General features: G+C 37.7%; 1 protein-coding gene and 1 pseudogene across 2 annotated transcripts in view; both read left to right on the top strand.

Annotated features, from left to right (window-relative positions):
* The window catches only part of CEP112 (centrosomal protein 112), a 560,812-nt gene that overhangs the window by 199,984 nt on the left and 345,545 nt on the right, over positions 1–15,283 (top strand). The gene's annotated exons all lie outside the window — the stretch shown is intronic.
* On the top strand, positions 10,277–11,308 carry LOC119513794 (annotated as a pseudogene).

Consider the following 15,283-nt stretch of genomic DNA (forward strand, 5'->3'; position numbering starts at 1 on the left):
AGGTATCCACCACCAGCTACCCCAATTCTTTAGAACCTAAAAAGGGTTGTCTAAAGTATGCATAAGAGTGTCCACCAGAGTGACCTCTCGGCTCCTTTTGGAATCTCTCTGCCACTGAAGCTTATTTCATTTCCTTTCACATCCCCCTTTTGGTCAAGAAGATGTTCTCCGTCCCACGATGCCAGGTCTACATTCCTCCCCGGGAGTCATATTCCACGTTGCCAGGGAGATTCACTCCCCTGGGTGTCTGATCCCACGTAGGGGGGAGGGCAGTGATTTCACCTTTCAAGTTGGCTTAGCTAGAGAGAGAGGGCCACATCTGAGCAACAAAGAGGCATTCGGGAGGAGGCTCTTAGGCACAATTACAGGCAGGCCTAGCCTCTCCTTTGCAGCAACCATCTTCCCAAGGGTAAAACCTATGGTAGAGGGCTCAACCCATCAAACCACCAGTCCCCTATGTCTGTGGTCATGTTAGCAACCATCGAGGTGGGGTAGGCAAATACCCCTGCATTCTCCACAGGCTCCTCAAGGGGGCACTACATCTTTTTTCCTTGTTTTTCTTTTTTTTTTTTTTTAACTTTCCCTTCTTTTTTAAATCAACTGTATGAAAAAAAAGTTAAAAAGAAGACAAACATACAATAAAAGAACATTTCAAAGAGACCATAACAAGGGAGTAAGAAAAAAACAACTAACCTAAGATAACAACTTTACTTCCAGCATTTTCTTACTCTACCCCAAGAAAGTAACCTAATATAGCAACATTTCTGTGAACTTGTTCCTACTATATCCATCAGAAATTAACAGACCATAGTCATTCCTGGGCATCCCCAGAACGTTAAATAGCTTATCTGTTCTTCTTGGATTATTGTTCCCCCTTCCTTAATTGCTCTCTATTGCTAGTTCCCCTACATTCTACATTATAAACCATTTGTTTTACATTTTTCAAAGTTCACATTAGTGGTAGCATATAATATTTCTCTTTTTGTGCCTGGCTTATTTCGCTCAGCATGATGTCTTCAAGGTTCATCCATGTTGTCATATGTTTCACCAGATCGTTCCTTCTTACTGCCGCGTAGTATTCCATCGTGTGTATATACCACATTTTATTTATCCACTCATCTGTTGAAGGACATTTGGGTTGTTTCCATCTCTTGGCAATTGTGAATAATGCTGCTATGAACATTGGCGTGCAGATATCTGTTCGTGTCACTGCTTTCTGACCTTCCGGGTATATACCGAGAAGTGCAATCGCTGGATCGAATGGTAACTCTATATCTAGTTTTCTAAGGAACTGCCAGACTGACTTCCAGAGTGGCTGAACCATGATACAGTCCCACCAACAATGAATAAGAGTTCCAATTTCTCCAACATCCCCTCCAGCATTTGTAGTTTCCTGTTTGTTTAATGGCAGCCATTCTAACCGGTGTTAGATGGTATCTCATTGTGGTCTTAATTTGCATCTCTCTAATAGCTAGTGAAGCTGAACATTTTTTCATGTGTTTCTTGGCCATTTGTATTTCCTCTTCAGAGAACTGTCTTTTCATATCTTTTGCCCATTTTATAATTGGGCTGTCTGTACTATTGTCATTGAGTTGTAGGATTTCTTGATATATGCAAGATATCAGTCTTTTGTCAGATACATGGTTTCCCAAAATTTTTTCCCATTGAGTTGGCTGCCTCTTCACCTTTTTGAGAAATTCCTTTGAGGTGCAGAAACTTGTAAGCTTGAGGAGTTCCCATTTATCTATTTTCTCTTTTGTTGCTTGTGCTTTGGGTGTAAAGTCTAGGAAGCGGCCGCCTAATACAAGATCTTGAAGATGTTTTCCTACATTATCTTCTAGGAGTTTTATGGTACTTTCTTTTATATTGAGATCTTTCGTCCATTTTGAGTTAATTTTTGTGTAGGGGGTGAGGTAGGGGTCCTCTTTCATTCGTTTGGATATGGATATCCAACTCTCCCAGCCCCATTTGTTGAAAAGACCATTATGACCCAGTTCAGTGACTTTGGGGGCCTTATCAAAGATCAGTCGGCCATAGATCTGAGGGTCTATCTCTGAATTCTCAATTCGATTCCATTGATCTATATGTCTATCTTTGTGCCAGTACCATGCTGTTTTGGCAACTGTGGCTTTATAATAAGCTTCAAAGTCAGGGAGTGTAAGTCCTCCCACTTTGTTTTTCTTTTTTAGAGTGTCTTTAGCAATTCGAGGCATCTTCCCTTTCCAAATAAATTTGATAACTAGCTTTTCCAAGTCTGCAAAGTAGGTTATTGGAATTTTGATTGGGATTGCATTGAATCTGTAGATTAGTTTGGGTAGAATTGACATCTTAATGACATTTAGTCATCCTATCCATGAACATGGAATATTTTTCCATCTTTTAAGGTCCCCTTCTATTTCTTTTAGTAGAGTTATGTAGTTTTCTTTGTATAGGTCTTTTACATCTTTGGTTAAGTTGATTCCTAGGTACTTGATTTTTTTAGTTGCTATTGAAAATGGTATCTTTTTCTTGAGTGTCTCTTCAGTTTGTTCATTTCTAGCATATAGAAACATTACTGACTTATGTGCATTAATCTTGTATCCCGCTACTTTGCTAAATTTGTTTATTAGCTCTACTAGCTGTATCGTCGATTTCTCAGGGTTTTCTAGATATAAGATCATATCATCTGCAAACAATGACAGTTTTAGTTCTTCTTTTCCAATTTGGATGCCTTTTATTTGTTTGTCTTGCCGGATTGCCCTGGCTAGCACTTCCAGCACAATGTTGAATAACAGTGGTGACAGCGGGCATCCTTGTCTTGTTCCTGATCTTAGCGGGAAGGCTTCCAGTCTCTCACCATTGAGTACTATGCTGGCTGTGGGTTTTTCATATATGCTCTTTATCATGTTGAGGAAGTTTCCTTCAATTCCTACCTTTTGAAGTGTTTTTATCAAAAACGGATGTTGGGTTTTGTCAGATGCTTTTTCAGCATCTATTGAGATGATCATTTGATTTTTCCCTTTTGACTTGTTAATGTGTTGTAATACATTGATTGATTTTCTTATGTTGAACCATCCTTGCATGCCTGGAATGAACCCCACTTGGTCATGGTTTATGATTTTTTTAATGTGTCTTTGGATTCGATTTGCAAGTATTTTGTTGAAGATTTTTGCATCTATATTCATTAGGGAGATTGGCCGGTAGTTTTCCTTTTTTGTAGCATCTTTGCCTGGTTTTGGTATTAGATTGATGTTAGCTTCATAAAATGAGTTAGGTAGTGTTCCATTTTCTTCAGTGTTTTGAAAGAGTTTGAGTAAGATTGGTGTCAGTTCTTTCTGGAAAGTTTGGTAGAATTCCCCTGTGAAGCCATCTGGCCCTGGGCATTTATTTATGGGAAGATTTTTGATGACTGATTGGATCTCTTTGCTTGTGATGGGTTGGTTGGGGTCTTCTATTTCTTCTCTGGTCAGTCTAGGTTGTTCATCTGTTTCCAGGAAATTGTCCATTTCCTCTACATTATCCAGTTTGTTGCCATACAGTTGTTCATAGTTTCCTCTTATAATTTTTTTAATTTCTTCAGGATCTGCAGTTATGTCACCTTTTTCATTCATTATTTTGTTTATATGGGTCTTCTCTCTTTTTGATTTTGTCAGTCTAGCCAGGGGCTTGTCAATCTTGTTGATCTTCTCAAAGAACCAACTTTTGGTGACATTTATCCTCTCTATTGTTTTTTTGTTCTCTATGTCATTTATTTCTGCTTTAATCCTTGTTATTTCTTTTCTTGTACTTGGTTTAGGATTGGTTTGCTGTTCATTTTCTAGCTTCTTCAGTTGATCCATTAGTTCTTTGATTTTGGCTCTTTCTTCCTTTTTAATGTATGCATTTAGTGCTATAAATTTCCCCCTCAGTACTGCTTTTGCTGCATCCCATAGGTTTTGGTATGTTGTGTTCTCATGTTCATTCGTCTTTATATATTTAGCAATTTCTCTTGCTATTTCTTCGTTAACCCACTGATTGTTCAGGAGTGTGTTGTTTAACCTCCAGGTATTTGTGAATTTTCTAAGTCTCTGATGGTTATTGACTTCTAATTGTATTCCATTGTGGTCAGAGAATGTGCTTTGAATAATTTCCATCTTTTTAAATTTATTGAGGCTTGTTTTATGTCCCAGCATATGATCTATTCTGGAGAATGTTCCATGAGCACTAGAAAAGTATGTGTATCCTGGTGATTTGGGATGTAATGTCCTGTATATGTCTGTTAAATCTAATTCATTTATCAGATTGTTTATGTTTTCAGTTTCCTTATTGGTCTTCTGTCTGTTTGATCTATCTATAGGAGAGAGTGATGTGTTGAAGTCTCCCACAATTATTGTGAAAACATCAATTGCTTCCTTTAGTTTTGCCAGTGTTTCTCTCATGTATTTTGTGGCACCTTGATTGGGTGCACAGAGATTTACGATTGTTATTTCTTCTTGTTGAATTGCCCCTTTTATTAGTATGTAGTGGCCTTCTGTGTCTCTCAAAACATCCCTGCATTTAAAGTCTATTTTATCTGAGTTTAATATTGCTACACCTGCTTTCTTTTGGCTGTAGCTTGCATGAAATATTTTTTTCCATCCTTTCACTTTCAGTTTCTTTGTGTCCCTGTGTGTAAGATGAGTCTCTTGTATGCAACATATTGATGGTTCATTTTTTTTGATCCATTCTGCGAATCTATATCTTTTAATTGGGGAGTTTAATCCGTTTACATTCAACGTTATAACCGTGAAGGCATTTCTTGAATCAGCCATCTTATCCTTTGGTTTATGTTTGTCATATTTTTCCCCTCTCTCTATTAATATCCTTTATTGCACCCATACCGAATCTCTTTAGTACTGAACCTTTCTCCAAGTCTCTCTGTCCTTTCTTTGTTTCTCTGTTTGTAGGGCTCCTTTTAATATCTCCAGTAGGGCAGGTCTCTTGTTAGCAAATTCTCTCAGCATTTGTTTGTCTGTGAAAAATTTAAGCTCTCCCTGAAATTTGAAGGAGAGCTTTGCTGGATAAAGTATTCTTGGTTGGAAATTTTTCTCACTCAGAATTTTAAATATATCGTACCACTGCCTTCTTGCCTCCATGGTGGCTGCTGAGTAGTCACTACTTAGCCTTATGCTGTTTCCTTTGTATGTGTTGAATTGCTTTTCTCTTGCTGCTTTCAGAACTTGCTCCTTCTCTTCTGTGTTTGACAGTGTGATCAGAATATGTCTCGGAGTGGGTTTATTTGGATTTATTCTATTTGGATTTCGCTGAGCATTTATGATTTGTGTATTTATGTTGTTTAGAAGATTTGGGAAGTTTTCCGCAACAATTTCTTTGAATACTTTTCCTAGACCTTTACCCTTCTCTTCCCCTTCTGGAACACCAATGAGTCTTACATTCGGACGTTTCATATTATCTATCATATCCCTGAGGTCCATTTCGATTTTTTCAATTTTTTTCTCCATTCTTTCTTTTATGCTTTCATTTTCCATTCTGTCATCTTCCAGGTCACTGATTCGTTGTTCAACTTACTCTAGTCGTGTACTATGAGTGTCCAGAATCTTTTTAATTTGGTCAACAGTTTCTTTAATTTCCATAAGATCATCCATTTTTTTATTTAGTCTTGCAATGTCTTCTTTATGCTCGTCTAGGGTCTTCTTGATCTCCTTTGTATCCCGTACTGTGGTCTCATTGTTCATCTTTAGTTCTTTGAGTAGCTGCTCTAGGTGCTGTGTCTCTTCTTATCTTTTGATTTGGGTGCTTGGGCTTGGGTTATCCATATCGTCTGGTTTTTTCATATGCTTTATAATTTTCTGTTGTTTTTGGCCTCTTGGCATTTGCTGAACTTGATAGGGTTCTTTTAGGATTTGTAGACCAATTGAAGTCCTTATCTCTAATTTATCAGATCTACAGCTTCGTGGAGTACACTTTCTCTAACTAACCAGCAGGTGGCGTCCACGAGCCACCTGTTCTCCACAAGCCAGTTCTCCCCTGCTTAGCCTTTTTGGTGAGTGGGGGAGTCAGTCTTGTGGGGTCCAATTGGTGTACCAAGCTTGCGTATGTAGTTGCTGTTGACTGCCCTGTATATGGGGCATGTTTCTGGGCAGTCAGGGAGGGGGGGTGGCTCTAACAATCAAATCTCCCTGGTGATCCTAGAGTTTTAAAGCTGCTGTAATAGTCTAATCCTTCAGTTCAGTCCTGCCACAGTTTGTCTCTGCCACTGACCCACAAGTCCTTGTTATTGGCGTATGGCTCCTGAGACTTGCAAGTAGGCCCCTCTTCCAGGCTGTGCACCCCGGGTCCTCTGTTGAGGGATGACTGTGCTATGTCACAGGTGAGTGCCGTCCCCCCAAAGCAGTTCTGGGCTGCTGGGCTGTGTAGGGAGGCTCCCAGTCTGCTCAAATGATGGCTGAATGGGGCTTTGTTAATTCACACTGCTCCACCTTCCCAACTCTGGGACAATCAGCTGAGGTTGCAGGGAAGGCTAATGTCCACACCCAGTTTTGTGGTGTGTGCCTGTTACTTGAAGCACTTCCGTCACACTGGGTTGTCTGGGGCAGCTCTGGGCTAAGGGGCTGGTGACGGGCAGGAGTGTTTCCTGTCCACCAAGATGATGGCTGTGAGCAGATACCTCCCTTTTCTTGGGAAGTTGTGGTGTTTAGTGAATTTTCTCAGCCACTGGATTATTGCCTTTTGTCTCAGAGCTCTCTTAGTTCTGCTCTTGTCTTGACCTGCCCAAATTGCAATTCTTTGAAGCTTTCTGTATTGGGCTTCTTAGAGTAATTGTTTTAGAAAAAGAAAAAAGGATTAAAAAAAAAGGCCCTCCTCAGAGATCTAATGGGTTATTGAAATGCTAAGAGGCAAAGCAATTAGGGCCATTAAGGAAAGGTCCACAGGGCAGAGAGATCAGCTTTTCTTCGGGATTTGCATATGAGCCTCAGGGCCTGAGCTCTGCCCTTCCCCTTTCTATGTTCACCAGAACTCCAAAAATCCTCTGCTTTTATTTTGGAGTTTTTCGTGTTGTTTTTTTCTATGCCTGTGTCCTCTCTGCTGGGCTGGCTGCTCTCAGATTCTCTGGTGTCTGGTCTCAGTCTATCTATGGTTGGAGTTTGGATCAGTAGAATGAGTTTCCGATAAGGGCTGCCACTGCAGTTCTCCCTTCTCCTTCCCGGAGCTGACAGCCCCTCCTCCCACGGGACTGAGCCTGGCAGGGAGGGGTGCGGGTCCCCTGGCCACAAAAACTTACAGATTTCGCTGATCTCAGCAGTTCGACGTTTTCATGAGTGTTGTATGAAGTATGCCCAAAGTCAGATTTCTCTGTGGTGTCCAGTCCACGCAGTTCCTGGCTTTCTACCTACTTTCCTGGAGGAGTAACTAAAACATACAGCTCACCAGTCTGCCATCTTGCCCCGCCTCCAGCTACCATGTCTTTTCAAGAGTATATTGCTGCCTTGAAAAGTTACTTGATTTTCCTTAGGATGAATTCTCTTCAAGGGGAGTGGTCTGTCCCGTATGCAAAAAGACTTTTGATAGTCACACTTAAGCAATTTACTATACAAGTCAGGGTACACAGGAATCCCACAGCTGAAATCACCAGTTATTCCCTAACTAGGGCTCCCACTTCATGTGCTGTAAGAAATACATCATATTCCAAGGAAGATTTTCAATTACTTTTCCTATTCTAATTTATGCACTTGAGGTTTTAAATGGTTTTAAGGAATGCTTAGCTTATGTTGCATCCCGCAAATTTTTATATATAGTGTTTTCCTTGTGGTTTTGTTCCAAGTATCACAGTTCATTATTTTCAATATAATTTCTTCTTAGGCACATAGAAATTTCCTAAAAGTGTTTTTTTTTTTCCTTTCTGAAGAAATTGATTTTAGTCTTCCTCAGAAGGCTGAGCCAGGAAATATATTAATGTATATATACACACAAACAGATGCATTCATATGTGTATTTATATATTTGGAGGCATGTGTATATATAATGTGTGCTTCCATATGTACAAGTACATTACTCACACACATCTATCTCTATTTCTATATCTAGATAAATATATGAAAACCATGAAATCATACTAATTCTAACTCCAACCCAATACCACAGGGTTTATTCTATTCTTTCCCCTTCCCTTATTTGTTATTCCCTTCACTGACAGGGAGAAACCTGACTTCCATTATATATTTAGTTATTTGCTCAAACCTAGAATACCAGAAAATAGTTTTTGAATTGCTAAACCGTGTCTCTGTGAAAGAGAAAACCAAATTAAGAGGTTAATATTTTGGATTTTATTTTTTTCTTTAGTCTGAGAACATGGGATCTAAAAACTGTTCAAAGGTTAATTTGGTTATTTCTTCTTCCCTTCAGTGTGATTCTGTACTTGATTATTTCAAATACAGTTGGATTATTTGTTTCTGTTTGTGTTTCATTTTGGGATTTTCTCTTCCCCATTCTTCTTTATTTTTTTCTTTTCTTTTCTTTTCTTTTTTTGCCTAAATGGAACATTAACAGGCTTCCAAAAGTCAGACCTACACTAAAGGTATATTCAAAGACGGCCCACCCCACCCCAGTTCCTTCTGTCCTTTCTGCTGTGCTCCCAACCTCCCCTATGGGTAATAGAGTCTCACTAGGCTCTGTTTGATCCTGTGTTTACTTCTGCACAAATAAATACATACTTACCTCATTATTTCCTCTTTTTTTCTTACACAAAAGGTGTGGATACTCCTGTACACTTCGCTTTTTTCATTTACTGTATCCTGGAAGTCATTCCATAGAAGTCAGTAGAGATCTTCCTCTTTCTTCTTTACATCAGCATGCCATACCAATGCGCGTTTATGCAACCACTGTCCTGTGCACGGGCATGCAGGTTGTTTCCAGTACTTGCAATTACAGATGGTGCTGTAGCGAATAACCTACTGGATTTGTGTTTTCATGTAGTTTAAAATATATATTCAGGGTGATTTTCTAGGAGTGGGAATGCTGGGTCAAGAGGGAAACATATATGCAGTTTTGCTAGATATTGCCAAATTCTCCTTCTGAAAGTCATACCAGTGAATTTTTGTTGCTGCATATAAAAATGCCTTTTTACCCACAGCCTCCCAGTAAAATATGCTGTTACTTTTAGAAATCTTATAAGTGAGAATAGTATTTCAATATAGTTTTAATTTTCACTTCTCTTATAATTAGTTCTCTCAATAAAATGTAAGGACCATTTTATTGTTACTGAGCTTTATTGAATTATAATTGACATACAATAAGCTGCACATAAAATTTATAATATCATAGTTTTGATATACATATATACCTGTTTACTATCAAGACAAAGAAGATGTATATGTGAATACATGCATTGGTTTCCATTGTTTCTTTATGTCTGTATGTAATCCCTCCTGCTTGACCCCTCCCACCTTCCCTATGTTCAGGCAACCATACTGATCTCCTTTCCTTCACTGTATTTTAATTTCTAGATTTTAAATGAATGAAAAGTATACAGTATATATACTTTTTGGCCTCACTTCTTTCACTTGGCATAATTATTTTGAGATTATTCCATGGTATACAATAGATCAACAGTTCATCCCTTTTTATTTATTTATTTTAATTTATTTTTAATTTTTTTTATTATTTCATTGTATGGATATACCATATTTGTTGATCCATATACCTGTTGATGGACATTTGGGCTATTTTTGGTTTTTGCTCATTGAAAATAACCCTGCTGTGAACATTAGTGCACAAGCTTTGTGTGGACATTTACAATCAGTTCTCTTTGATATAAACCTGGAAGTAAAATGGTAGGTATATATTTAACTTCTTAAGAAACTGCCAAACTATTCTCCAAAGTGGTTGTGCCATTTTATATTCCCGACAGCAGTGTATGAGTTCTAGATCTTCAATATCCTTGTCAAAATGTGATATGGTCAAAGTTTTTGATTTTAGCAATTATAAGAAGTGTATAGTAGTAACTTATTATGTTAGTTTTCATGTCCCTAACGATGATGAAAATCTTTCCATGTACTTATGTGGCATACATATATCTTCTTTGATGAGTGCCTGTTTGAATTTTAGCCCATTTTATAAATTGGTTTGATTGTTTTATTATTGAGTTTTGAAGGTTTTAAAAATATGTTATGAGCCAGAGCCTGTTTGCATTGACTGACCAGAGTCCATGAATTCTCCACTCTGGGACTGTCTGGACTGCCCCAACTCCAGCTTTCTACCCTTTGAGAACACCAAGAATAGTCTCTGTATCAGTTTTTGCTAGTAGAGCCAATCACCTGTCATGCCTGGATCAGGGATCATACCCAGATTACTCTTACCCCAACAACCACGAAGTTCACACCTGTAAGAAGAACAGGAGCCAGTGGGTGAAAGTGCATCAACTCAAGTTGCACAATGGACACATCTCAGGTGCTGGCTAGGCTCCCAGGAGTGACCGCATCATCACTTGCAGGGCAGATCGCAGTGCCTCTGTCTGGAGTCAGAAAGATGGTATCTGGAAGCCAACCCTGGGGATCCTGAGAATTAATCATGTGGCCACTTTTGTGAAGTGGTCCCCCAGAGAACAAATTTGCTGTGGGAAGTGGAGCACGACTCATTTCTGTTTGTTACTTCAAGTCTGAAAATGACTGGTGGGTAAGCAAGCACATTAAAAGCCTGTTTGTTCCATGGTCCTCAGCTTGGATTGGCACCCCAAACAATGTTTTGCTGGCAGCAGAATCCTGTGACTTCAAATGCAGAGTGTTTTCTGCCTACATTAAAGAAGTGGATGACAGCAGCCAGTTTCTGTGGAGCAGCAAGATGCCTTTTGGCCAGCTAATGTCAGAGTTTGGTGGCAGTGGCACTGGTGGCTGGGTTCAAGGGATCAGCTTCTTTTCCAGTGGGAGCCGCCCTGCCTGGGTCAGCCACGATAGCACCGTGTCTATTACTGATGCCTCAAAAAGTTCCTGCCACTCTTAAGTGTATCGTTTATCTCTGAGAATAGTGTCATGGCTGCTGGCTACAACTGCTGCCCAATGAATGCTCTTTAACTACGATGACTGCAGCTGCTTGACCTTCGTCTCCAAACTAGGCCTCCCAAAGAACAGCATCCAGCATGTGTCGGCCATGGAACGCTTCTACAACATGGATAACGGCCACAACTGAGGACTGCAGTACAGCCTTGGAGACACTGCACCAGAATAGCAGCACTCAAGTGTCTGTTTATGAGTTGGACAAGCAAGACTGTCACAAATTTTGCACTACTGCCATTGATGGAGCCATGATAGTTTGGGATTTCAAGTCTTTAGAGTTTTCTGTTCTCGCACTAACTTAAAGGAAGGGTGGGGAGGTATGTAAATTGTCTGCTAGAAAATTAAATAAAAATAATGAATGTGAAAAGAATATATTAGGATACAAGTCCTTTATCAAATAGATAGATGATTGGTAAATATTTTCTCCTAGTCAGTGGTTTGTCTTTTCATTCTTTTAACAGTGTCTTTCAAAGAAAAGAAATTTGTAATTTTGATGAAGGCCAATTTATTTCTTCTTTTCTAGATTGTGCTTTTGGTGTCCTAAGAAATCTTTCCTTAACCCAAGGTTACAAGGTTTTCTCCTAAAAGTTTTATAATTTTCCTTTTTCTCGTTTCCTCCCTCCCTCCCCACCCCCACTCTGTTTGTGTGTTGTTTTTTTTTTTGCACATGGATATCCAATTGTTCCAACACCATTTGTTGAAAAGGCTACCCTTTCTCCACCGAATTGCCTTTGCACTTCTGTAAAAATAAATTGTTCATTTATTTGTGGATCTATTTCTGAACTCTCTGTTCTGTTTCATTGATCTGTTTGCCTGTCTTTAAGCCAATACCATACTGTGTTGTTTATATTAGCTTTGAAATAAGTCTTGAAATCAGTATTGGTATTGATATTATTTGAAGAAATAATTGGCATTATTTCTTTGATAAATGCAAGATAGGATTCAACATTGAAATCACCATGGCCTGGAGTTATTTTCATGGGAATGATCTTAACTTCAAATTCAATTTATTTGCTAGACATAGGGCTATAGAGGTTATTTATTTATTCTAGAGTGATGAACTTTGGTACTTTGTGTATTTCAGGGAATCTGTTTGTGCCAGTTTGAATATATTGTGTCCCCCAAACGCCATTATCTTTGATGTAATCTTGTGTGGGCAGACATTATCAGTGTTGATTAGATTGTAATTCTTCGAGTGTTTCTTTGGAATGCGCCCCACCCAGTGGTGGGTGATGACTCTGATTGGATAATTTCCATGGAGGTGTTGCTCCGCCCATGTGGGGTATGTCTAAGTTGAGTCACTGGAGCCATATAAATGAGCTGACCGACAGAGGGAACACAGTGCAGCTGTGAGTGATGTTTTGAAGAGGAGCTACAGCCAAGAGGGACACTTTGAAGAACACACTGGAACTGAAAGAGGAGCTTCAGCTTACAGAGAGACATTTTGGAGATGGCCTTTGAAAGCAAACTTTTGCTCTGGAGAAGCGAAGAGAGGACAAATGCCCCAAGAGCAACAAAGAGTGACATTTTGAGGAGCTGAAGCCTAGAGAGCAACATCCTGGGAGAAAGCCATTTTGAAACCAGAACTCTGGAGCAGACACTGGCCACGTGCCTTCCCAGCTAACAGAGGTTTTCCAGATGCCATTGGCCATCCTCCAGTGAAGGTACCTGATTGTTGATACATTACCTTGGACACTTTATGGCCTTAACACTGTAACTGTGTAACCAAATAAACTCCCTTTATAAAAGCCGATCCATTTCTGGCGTTTTGCATTCTGGCAGCATTAGCAAACTAGAACACTGTTCATTTCATGTAAGTTGTTAAATTTATTAGGATAAAAATTGTAGTATTCCCTTCTTGTCATTTTAATACCAGTAGTATCTATAGTGATATCACCTCTCTGATTTTTGTATTGTCAATTTGTATTATCTTCTATTATCATGATCATTGTGGCTAGATGTTTATCAATTTTATTGATCTTTTCAAAGAACCAACTTTGGTTTTATTGATTTTTGACTAATGTTTTTCTTTCTGTTTTGTATTTTATTTATTTATGTTCTGGTTTTTATTATTTCTTTTCTGTTTATTTTGTGTTAATATGCCCTTTTACTTGTTTCTTACAGTGAAAGCTGATGCCACTGATTTGAAATATGTGTAATATTTTTTAATCTGGGTGTTCAATGCTAAAAAATTTTCCCTTAGCAGCATCTCTCAAATTTTGATATGTTTTGTTTTCATGTTCATTAAGTTCAAAATTATAGTTTTTCATTTTAATTCTTTTTTGATCCATGGATTAGTTAGAAGAGTGCTGTTTAGTTTCCAAATACTGAGATATACTTGAGATTTTTCTTATTACCTAATTTAATTCCACTGTAATCAGAAAGTATCTATTGTATGACTTGAATTCTTTTACCTTTATTGAGACTTATTTTATATTCCAATATGTGGTCTATCTTGGTAAATGTTCCATCTACCTTGATAATATGTATTATGCTGTGGTTGGGTAGAGTGATCTATAAGTATCATTTATGTCAGGTTAGTTGATGGTGTTATTCAAATCTTGTCTATTCTTCTGAGATAAACAGATTTTTCTATCAATTACTGATAGAGAAGGATATTGAAATCCCTAACTTTAATGGTGCATGTGTCTTTTCTCCCTGCAGTTCTAGAAGTTTTTCTTCCTCTACTTAGAAGCTCCATGTACTGTTGATAAGTTGACTTACTATGAAATGACCTTCTTTACTGCTGGCAGTATTCTTTGCACTAAAGTCTACATTGTCTAATCTTAATGTAGGCACTCCAGCTTTCCTTTAATTAGTGTTGGCAAGGTATATAATTTTCACCCTTTTATTTTTAGTCTATTTGCATGTTTATTTTAGAAGTATGTTTCTTATTGGCAGCAAATAGTTGGTGTTGCTTTTTCAACCAGTCTGACAATCTCTGCCTTTTATTTGAGATATTTAGACCATTTGCATTTATGTGATTAATGTTATGTTAGTTTTAAGTTTATCATCATGCTATTTGTTTCTGTTTCTTCTATCTGTCCATTTTTCCACTTTTCATCTTTTTCTGCCTTATGTTGGATTAATTGAATATTTTTAATGATTCTTTTTTACCTCTTTTATTTATTTTTTAGCCATAACTCATTGTTTTGTTATTTTAGTGATTGCTTTAGGGTTTATAGCAGACACTTTAAACTTATTACAATATACCCTTAAGTGATACTATGCAGTAGTGTATAAGAATCTTACATTTGCTTGCTGCCATTTCTCCCCTCTTGACCATTGTGTTATTCTTATCCTACATTTTAATTATATATATAAACACACAGTATAATATTATTTTTATTAAACAGTGAATTATTTTGAGAGATTTAAAAACATGAAGAAAGTTATATATTTATATATATTTATATTATATATTTACTCTTATAGTTACCATTTCTAATGATCTTTGTTTCTTTGTACATACCCATATTTCTGTCTGATGTCATTTTCCTTCATCCTAAAGTACTTCCTTTTACAATTTTTTGTGTTGTGAATCTCTTGGTAATGAATTCTTTCAGCATTTGTATGATTGAAAAGTTCTTTATTTTGCTTTTATTTCTCATAGATATTTTTTCCAGTTATAGGATTCTAAGTTGATAGTTTTTTCTTTCAGGAATTTTTAAATGTTGCTTCACTGTCTTCTTACTTGCATTGTTTCCACCAAGAAATCTGCTGCCGTACTCATCCTTGTTCCTCTGTGTCATGTCTGTTTTTCTAGCTATTTTTAAGATTCTTTTCTTTTAATCACTGGTTTTGAGCAATTTGATTATGATGTGCCTCAATTTAGTGTTCTTTATTCTTTTTGTGCTTGGAGTTCATTGAGTTCTTCTATCTTTAGATTTATAATTCTCATTAAATTTGAAAAGCATTTGGACATTATTTCTTCAAATATTTTTTCTATCCCCTCCTCATTTCCTTTGGGCCTCCAGTTAAACATATATTAGGTCGCTGAAAGTGGTCACTGATGTTCTGTTCCTTTTTTATAACTCTCTTTTTTCCTGTTTTATTTTGAATAATTCCTGTGGCTGTGTCTTCAGGTTCAGTAAGCTCTTCTTCAGCAATGTGTAATTTGCCTTTAATCCTATCTGTTGTATTTTTCATCTCACACATTGTAGTTTTCATCTCCAGAATTTCAATTTGGGTCTTTTTTATATCTTTCATGTCTCTAATACCTTTTGTAACATATGGGATACAGTTGTAGTAACTGTTTTATTGTCGGCTCAGTTGCT

This window comes from Choloepus didactylus, chromosome 18, assembly GCF_015220235.1.
Source record: "Choloepus didactylus isolate mChoDid1 chromosome 18, mChoDid1.pri, whole genome shotgun sequence".
NCBI classification, from domain to species: Eukaryota; Metazoa; Chordata; class Mammalia; order Pilosa; family Megalonychidae; genus Choloepus; species Choloepus didactylus.